The sequence below is a fragment of the Mustela lutreola genome, chromosome 17 (assembly GCF_030435805.1).
Source record: "Mustela lutreola isolate mMusLut2 chromosome 17, mMusLut2.pri, whole genome shotgun sequence".
Classification (NCBI taxonomy): domain Eukaryota; kingdom Metazoa; phylum Chordata; class Mammalia; order Carnivora; family Mustelidae; genus Mustela; species Mustela lutreola.
In genome coordinates, this window is record NC_081306.1 from 33,905,533 (window position 1) to 33,915,423 (window position 9,891).

The window sequence follows — 9,891 nt, forward strand, 5'->3', positions numbered from 1 at the left end:
TTCAACATAGTGCTAGAATTCCTAGCCTCAGCCATCAGACAACAAAAAGAAATAAAAGGTATCCAAATTGGCAAAGAAGAAGTCAAACCCTCACCCTTTGCCGACAACAGGATACTTTCCGTGGAAAATCCAAATAACTCCAACCCCAAATTGCTAGAACTCATCCAGGAATTCCATAAAGTGGCAGGATATAAAGTCAATGCAGAGAAATTGGTGGCATTTGTCTACAGCAACAATACGACAGAAGAAAGAGAAATTAAGGAGTCCATCCCATGTATAATTCTACCCAAAACAATAAGATACTTAGGAGTCCATCTAACCAAAGAGGCAAAGGATCTGTACTCAGAAAACTATACAATAGTCATGAAAGAAATGGAGGAAGACACAAAGAAATGGAAAAAAGTCCCATGCTCATGGGTTGGAAAAACAAATATTATGAATATGTCTACGCTACCTAGAAGAATCCACAGAAATCCCTATCAAAATACCATCCACATTTTTTACAGACCTGGAATAAATAATCCCCAAATTGGTATGGAAGCAGAAAAGACCCCAAATAACCAAAGGGATGCTGAAAAAGAAAACCAAAGATGGTGGCAACCCACTTGCAGACTTCAAGCTCTATGACAAAGCTATAATCATCAAGACTGTATGGTACTGGTACAAAAACAGACACACAGATCAATGAAACAGAATAGAACACTCAGATATGGACCCTCAACTCTAGGGTCAACTGATCTTCCTCAAAGCAGGAAAGAATATCCAGTGAGAAAACAAAAGTGTCTTCAATAAATGGTTCTGGGAACACGGGACAGCCATATGCAGAATAATGAAACTGGACCATTTCCTCATATCATACACAAAAAATAGACTCCAAATGGATTAAAGACCTCAGTGGGAGACAGGAATTCATCTAAATCCTGTTGGATGAGGTTGAGGAGATTGAGGAGAACAGAGGCAGCAACTTCTTTGACCTCAACCACAGCAACTCCTTGATAGACACGTCTTCAAAGGTGAGGGAAACAAAAGCAAAAATGAACTGTTGGGATTTCATCAAGATACAAAGCTTTTGCAGAGCAAAGGAAATAGTCAACAAAACCAAAAGACAAAAAACAGAATGAGAGAAGATATTTTCAAATGACATATCAGATGAAGGGCTAGTATCCAAAATCTAGAAAGAACTTACCAAACTCAACACCCACAGAACAAATAATCCAATCAAGAAATAGGCCAAAGACATGAACAGACATTTCTCCAAAGAAGAAATCCAAATGGCTAACAGACACATAAAGAAGTGCTCAATATCTTTCCACATGAGGGGAATACAAATCAACACTATAATGAGATACCACTTTACACCAGTTAGAATGGCTAAAATTAACAAGACAGGAAACAACAAGCATTGGCGAGGTTGTGCAGAAAAGGGAACCTTCTTACACTGTTGGTGGGAATGCAAGCTGGTGCAGTCACTCTGGCAAACAGCATGGAGGTTCCTCAGTAAGTTGAAAATAGAGCTACCCTATGACCCAGCAGTTGCACTCCTGGGCATTTACCCCAATTATATAGATTTAGTGAAAAGAAGCACAGCAGCAATGTCCACAATAGCTAAATTGTGGAAAGAGCCTGGATGTCCTTTGCCAGATGAACGGATAAAGAAGATGTGATCTATGTATACAATGGAATATTCTTTAGCCATCAGAAAGGATGAATACCCGCCATTTGCATCGACATGAGTGGGACTGGAGGAGATTATGCTAAGTGAAATAATTCCAGCAGAGAAAGACAATTATCATATGGTTTCACTCATATGTGAAACATAATGAATAGAGTGGAGGACAAGGGAAGGAAGGGAAAACTGAATGGGAAGAAATCAGAGAGGGAAACAAACCGTGAGAGACTGTGGACTCCAGGAACCAAACTGAGGGTTAGAGAAGGGAGGGGGGAGGGGGATAGTGTAGCTGGGCGACAGGTATTAAAGAAGGCACATGTGGTGTTACAGGCAACTAACGAATCACTGAACACTACATTAAAATCTACTGATGTACTATATGTTGGCTAATGAATGTAAATTTTAAAAATTAACTTAAATTTAAAAAACAAAAATTAAAACAAAGGCAGAAACTATACATAACCCAGAGGGCTCCATGTTCCTGGAGGCTGAGCTAGCAGCCATGGCCACAGCCTCTGGCAGTCAGAGGACTGGAGGTCTGAGAGGCGGCTCGGCACACCCCTCACTCTGAAGCCCCATGGCCATGGCGAGGTGCAGGGTCTGGGAGGGAAGATCTAGTCAGGGCCCACAGCCGGCTCCACAGCTGCTGCTGGGCTGCTTCCAGCCCCACCAGGCAGTGTCTGTTTACAGTCAGGGAGAAAAACCTTTCCCTCGATTGTTCTTTTTAAAGATGGCTGCTCAGCATTGACACAGAAAAACATCTGCATAAAACTTGAGCCAACCCCAGCTGCAAATGACCTAGAAGTTATCAGAATGTAGTGACCACAAAGAGAGGACCTTGTGTCCTGAGGCAGTCTTCCTGGTGCGGGTGCAGCTGGGGGCCCTGGACATACCCATGCGGGCAGTGCTGGGTCCATGGTCTCCCTTGAGGAAACAGAAGTAAGAACCTGGTCTGACAGCTCTGCTCAGGACAGCACCCCCTGATGGAGACGGGACAGCCCCTCATGAGTCCTGGATGTCCTGCTGATTCTTGGGCATGGTCTGAATATCAGCTTCTTCATGAAGGGGGGGTGGGCAGCTCAGCCTCCATGGGTCCCACAGGTCCTCCAGGGGACAGCTCAGGAGGCACAAGTCCCACAGGTCCTCTGGGGATAGCCCAGCAGCCACAGGTCCTACAGGGCCTAGAGGAGACAGTCCAGGAGCTGCAGGTCCCACAGGACCTCTGGGGACAGCCCAGCAGTCACAGGTCCCATAAGTCCTCCAGGAAACAGCCCAGCAGCCACGGGTCCCACAGGGCCTCCAGGGAACAACCCAGATGCCGTGGGTCCCACATGTCCTCCCGGGACAGCCTCTCATGAGTACTGAATGTCTTGTTAATCCTTGGGCATGCCCAAATCAGCTTCTTCATGATGTGGCAGGGGCAGTGGGAAGGACGGCAGCCCAGCTACCACGGATCCCACAGGTCCTCCGTGGATAGCACCTCGATGGGCTTGTGGTCCAGCAGGTACCTGTTCAAATGGCTCTGGTCATGCCACACAACCTCAATCCCATTAGCCATGTTGACCACCTCCTGGTGACAGGCCAAGGTCAGCTGGTGAACCTCCACCACCAACCCCCCCCCAATAGGCCCCCATGTAAGTAAACATCACCCTGGTCCCTGGGGAAGTGGGCCTGGGACTGAGGTCAGTGCTGGTAGCTGAAGTCCTCATGGGACACCAAGTAGAAACTGGGAGCAAGGTGCCAAAGAGGGGGGACAGGATCTCCATGCCCACAGGGTCGCTAGCCTTCATGTCCACATCTGCACACACCAGGTCAACCACCTCACAGAGAAAGTGCTGCTCACAGAAGCAGCTGACCATCACCATGCACTGCATGGACACGTCCTGCCGCTGTGTGGTTCCGGGGACCTCAAGGACCACCACCCTCCAGCCCTCCCAGAGGTGCACACAGGCCTGGCTGCCCACTCTTCGGTGAGGACCTAGTAGGTGACCCTGTGTCCCACCATGATGGGCTTCTGTGCTCCCTGCAGGAACAGCTCCAGGAAGACCACCTATCTACAGGGAAGGGGGACAGGCAGGAAGATGTCACTGTCAGAGGCTGGCAGCGTGACTCCAGAGCTGGGGGCCATGGACATGTGCACCTTCTTCATGGGGGCAGGCCCTGAGCTGCTTTAAGCAACAGCTACTCTCCCAGCCTGTTCTGAGCAAGTCTGCTTGTGGGGCCTCCCTAACTTCTACTCCCAGAGATGGGGCCCATCATCACCCCATTGTGTAAAGAGAAGCCTGAGGCTTCAGAGGCAGGAAACCAACCCCACAGTCAGCATGATGGTGCTAGAAACAGTCCCACTGTGCCGAGTTCCCTGGCAAACCCTGCAGGTGCCCTCACCTGGCCAACCCCCTGCAGGTCCTGTCCCCACCTGCCTGGAGGAGAGCACCTTTGGGCACAGCCCTCCTTTCTATGGCCTACAGACTGGCCAGAATCAGCAGGGCTGGCCTCCTGCCCCACTTTGCTTTGAGGGGGCTGTCACTGGCCCCCATAGAGCTGTCTCCACCCCCTAAAGGGTCTTCCTGTAAAGGCTACTGGGTCTCTTGCTGATAGTTCCATTAGTCAACCACTGCTATACCTAGGAGGGGTCACCCTCGAACTACTCCAGATCAGGAATCAGGTCCAGCCCATTGGCAGGGAAGGGGAAAGGGGAATGCTGGAAGAACAGGGGGCTTGCTTAGGCCCCAGCCATGAATCCTGGAAGCTTCCAGGTCCCGGTCTACATCTACCTAGGCCCTAGAAGTTGGAAGTCTTGTCTCTCTGAGGGAACTGACAGTGGGGACAGCAGATCCTTTATTGTCAGCAAGGGTGGTGAGCCCCTCTGAGACTGATTTTTTAAGGTTTTATTTATCTGACAGAGAGAGACAGCTACAGAGGGAACACAAACAGGGTGAGTGGGAGAGGAAAAAGCATGCTCTCCACTGAGCAGGGAGCCCAACATGGCAGGGTTTGATCCCAGAACCCCGGGATCATGACCTGAGCTGAAGGCAGATGCTTAATGATTGAGCCACCCAGGTGCCCTGAGACTGATTTTTTCACACAGGTGCTGAGGGTAGCTCCCTGTGTCTGCCCCATACCTGGCAGCTTAGTAAATAGCTCACACAGGGAAAGTGGGCACTACATTTAAATAAGGGACAAGGCCACACACACGCAGTAGGCACCAGTCAGGTCACCAGGGGGCAAGTCTAGGTCCAGCCAATGGGGGAACAAGCCAGACATGAAGCAGGGGGAGAGAAGAGTGCTCCTGGCAGAGGGCAGAGAGAATGGAAAGGCTTGGAGTCTGGCCCAAGGCACATGTGGGACACACCAGGGAGGCCCACAGGGGTAGGGGGATACAGAGGGAGAGGGGAGCCTAGAGAGGACGGGCAGCTGGGGAGTGGGTCGCAGAGGGGATCAAAGGTTATGTTCTGAAAAGATCACTCTGCTGGTTTCCAGAGAATAATGGGCTCTGTACAGCAGAGGACAGGGAGACCCCAACCCTAACCCTACCCTAACCCAAATCAAACATCATCCTCCATTTTGAGGACTGACAGCCCTATTCTGAAATCACAAACAAGTCCATCAAGCTGGCTTTCACTCCTTACTCAGTATGGCACTGAAAGTTCTTCCCAGAACAAGAAGGCAAGAAGTAAGGAATCCACATGTAAAAAGAAACAGTAGAACTACGTCTATTCAGAGACCAGAGATGGCATCATCTTATATAGAGAGCTTCCTGAAGAACCAACAAATAATGATTACAGCCTGTTCCCTAATTCCGCAAAGTTACAGGACAAAATATCAGTACACAAAAATCTCTTATTTGTATCCACTAGCAATGAATCATCCTAAAAGGAATTTAAGAAAACAATTCCATTTTAGGGATCAACACTGACCAAATACTTAGGAATAGATGGCACCAAAGTATACATCTTACACACTGAAAATTACAAAACATTGCTGAAAGAAAATAAGGGAAACCTAAATAAATCTGAGGACACCCTATGGTGATGAAAAGACATACTATTGATAAGATGGCAACAGTACACAATGCAATGTGGGAATTCAATGTGTTCCCAAGGAATTCCACAAAGGCCTTTGGGAAGAAATGCACAAGATAATTTTAACAGTCATGTGAATTTTAAGGGACCACAAAATAGCCAAAACCATCTTGAAAAAGAAAATCAGAGGTGAAAGGTCATACTCCCAAAGTTCAAATCTTAATAACTAAAACATTGTGATACTGTTGTAAAGGTATGCATATGTCCTGAAATAAATACTACATTCTATGTTAATTAATTGAATTTAAAATTTTAAAAAATTGTTTAAATAAGTAAAATAAATTTTTTCAAGTATGCATACAGATCAGTGGAATTTAACTGAAAGCCCAGAAATAAATCCCTTCATCTATGGTCCTGTGAATATCGACAAGGGTGGACAACATTACACGTGGGCGAAAGAATAGTCTTTTCAACAAAGAGTGCTAGATAATCGGCTATCCATGTACAGATGAATGGAACTGGACCCTTACCTCACACCACATAGAAACATTAACTCAAAATAAGTTAAAGGCTTAAATGTAAGAGGTAAAATTATAAACTCTAGAAGAAACAAATGGGGATAAATCTTCATAACCTTGAGTGTAGCAATGCTTTAAGATCTGACACCAAAGCATAAGAAGGGAAAGAAAAAATAGATAAAATAATATCCTCAAATTAAAAATCTGTCCTGCGCACCTGGATAGCTCAGTTGGTTAAGCATCCGACTCAATGTTGGCTCAGATCATGATCTCAGGGTCATGAGATCAAGCCCCACACTCAGTGTGGAGCCTGCTTAAGATTCTCTTTTCTTCTCCCTCTGCTCCATCCACTCTCACACTCTCTCTCACTCACTCTTAAAAAAAGCAATGTAAAAAAAATTAAAAATATTTGGACATCAGAAGATACTATCCAGAAAGTGAAAAGACAGCCCCCAGAATGGAAAGAAATATTTGTACATTATTTTTCTATTAGGAGGCTGTTGCCCAGAATATGTAAAGAGCTTTTACAATTCCTCAACAAAAAGACAACCCCATTTTTTAAAATGGACAAAGGACTTGGATAGACCCTTCTCCAGAGAAATCATACAAATGGTGAATAGCACATGAGTAGATGTTAAACATCATTAGTCTTTATGGAAATGAGAATTTAAATCAGTTATATGTCCTTTTATACTGTAGACTCACTATGATCAAGAAAACTAGAAACAACAAAAGGATGTTGAAAAACCAAAACTCTTAAACCTTGCTTGTGGAAAATGGTGCAGACTATGTATAAAACATTTCATCATTTACTCAAGTAGATCAAAGCAGAATTACCATACAGTTCAACAATTGCATTCCTAGATATATACCCCCAATATTGAAAACACTGGTTCAACAAACAAACAAAAATGTACAGGAATATTCACAGCAGCAGTGTTCACAAGAGGCAAAGTCCATCAAGGTTACCCAAATAAGGGAAAGTCCTAGAAGAAGTTCCAGAAGAAGAAAACTGGATCCAAATGGAGAAGACATTTCAGACCATTGGGCAGGTGGTGACAGCTGAAGTGGGCCTGCGTTCTGGATTCAAACGTAGGAACCATCATGATTTCCTCACTTGGGGGTTCCATGGTGGTTCCATGGGACAATGTCCATTTGGGGTAAAAGGCACTGAAGTAGCCCATGTGAAGTGACAAATGTGATAAAGAAATGACAGCTGGGGACTCTGGATGTGGAGATAAAGTGTATTTGTGCTGCTGTGACAAGTTATTGCATTTTTGATATCACCACAGAGTAAATGACTCCTCCAGACATCCACGTTAGCACCACATCACAGAAGCAGAGAGGACATCAGACTTCGGGACGGAGGCCAAGTCCTCCCAGATCCAGGTCACCCACCATGGAGAGGCCACTGGCCCTTGGAGGAGGCCACATGTTAGCAAGACACCTGTGGGAGGATTAAATCAGGCACCCCTGTGTCTCTGGTGCAGTAGAAGCAGTGGGATTCGTGTTCCAGTTTTCTACAATGTTCCTCCTCAACCTGGTTAGAACTGTACAAAATCAGGAAAGGAAGCCTCGGTAAAGCAGACTGGGGAGGCCAGAATGGGAGGCTGGAAGGGGGCGCCTGGCTCAGTGTCAATTACAGGAACAACTGTCAATTACAGACTCCACATTGCAATCCCCCATAGGAGAGACTCATCCATTCCAGGCCTCACAGGGGAAGCTGGAGGTTCATCTCCTACCAGAAATCACCATCCCCACAGCTCAGCCGGTGAGACTCCTGCATCACCACGAACCCCTGTCTTTCTTTTCCAGGGGACTTGCCTTCCCAGCACACACCCCCCCCTCAGCTTCTTCCTTCTCCATGAAATAATGTTCTTCTCCTTTGTTTCTTTCACTTGCCTGGGGTGGGACAGTAACTTGCTCAGCCCAGACTGACATTCTCTGCTCTTCCCAAAGAAACCCATGTTGCTGCCCAAATAACTGGCAGTTTGAGTTTAAGGCAAATGGAAATAATAAACTCAAGAAATTTGCAAGGAACAAATTCAATATACACAAATCAATGGCATCTCTACGTGCCTGGAAAGAACCACCAGAAAGAGACTACAGACAAAAATTTCATTTTGCATCTCATGCATCCAAAATAACTCATTTTGCATCTCATGCATCCAAAAGAACAAGACCCCTAGGAGTCCCCTGAACCCAGGAAGTGACAGACCTGTCCTCTGACAGCCAAGCAACACTGATAACAGACATAGAGGGAGACCCACGGAGATGGGGAGATACTCTGTGTTCAGGGAAGAACCTGCATCAGGAAAACACCTACTATCCCCAAAGTCATCTACAGGGTCCATGCTGTCGCTCCCAAACTCCCAGACTCCAGACCAGTCCTGGAGCAGGTGTGGATGCAGGAAGGACCCTGCAGGGCTGAGACGTGAGGGAGAGGCATGACCCCCGAGGTGGGCGGCCGCACCCTGACTGAAGACCATCTGAGGAGCCCCAGGAACCGAATCCGCAGATGCACAGACACGGACGCAGGACCCGGAGCACATACGAGCCCAGAAAGGGGGGATTCCATAGCCCCAAGCACAGCCCCAGGGGAGGCCATGTCACCGCACACAAAACCACAGAAGCCCCAGCGCACCCTTCCTCCATGGGATCCTGAAAACACGCAACCCCTCACCAGTCCCCACTGAAGCTGCTTCTCCTAACCTTCTCCTCCAGACACCGGTCCTGAGGGGACTGGACTTCTGTTACTGTGGACAAGGCCCCACATCCTCTGGAAAATTCCACAGAGAGTTCTGAGGAGACCAGGCTCCTGTCCACGTGGACGAGCCCCACATCCTCCCCAGGCCTCCACAGTGGGTCTCGAGGGAGCCGGGCTTCTGTCGGTGTGGATGTGGACCCACTGCCCCTCAAAGCACAGACACCGGTTGGAAAAGAAACTTTCGGTCAGTGTAGGAGGTCTGCTGAATGCTCAACTGCAAGGTGTCAGTTACCTGGACTCAGGTGCACCCTGCAGGTGGTGGAGGCGGTGAAGGACACATTCAGCGTACAGATCTGTGGCGACAGCGCCCCCTCCCGGGCGCTAGCGGAATCCCTTCTATATATTTTTTTTAATTTTTTATTTTTTATAAATATATATTTTTATCCTCAGAGGTACAGGTCCGTGAATCGCCAGGTCCACACACCCCACAGCACTCACCAAAACACCCCCGCCAATGTCCATAACCCCACCCCCTTCTCCCAACCCTCCTCTCCCCAGCAACCCTCAGTTTGTTTTGTGAGATTAAGAGTCACTTATGGTTTGTCTCCCTCCCAATCCCATCTTGTTTCTTTTATTCTTCTCCTACCCATTAAGCCCCCATGGTGCATCACCACTTCCTCATATCAGGGAGATCATATGATAGTTGTCTTTCTCCGCTTGACTTATTTCACTAAGCATGATACGCTCTAGTTCCATCCATGTTGTCACGAATGGCAAGATTTCATTTCCTTTGATGGTTGCATAGTATTCCATTGTGTATATATACCACATCTTCTTGATCCATTCATCTGTTGATGGACATCTAGGTTCTTTCCATAGTTTGGCTATTGTGGACATTGCTGCTATAAACATTCAGGTGCACGTGGCCCTTCGGATCACTATGTTTGTAGCTTTAGGGTAAATACCCAGTAGTGC

The 9,891-nt window shown here is 47.0% G+C and overlaps 1 pseudogene; it reads right to left on the reverse strand.

Moving 5' to 3' along the window:
• Positions 1-3,113: 3,113 nt before the first annotated feature.
• Positions 3,114-3,818, reverse strand: LOC131820059 (histo-blood group ABO system transferase-like; annotated as a pseudogene).
• Between the last annotated feature and the right edge of the window lie 6,073 nt (positions 3,819-9,891).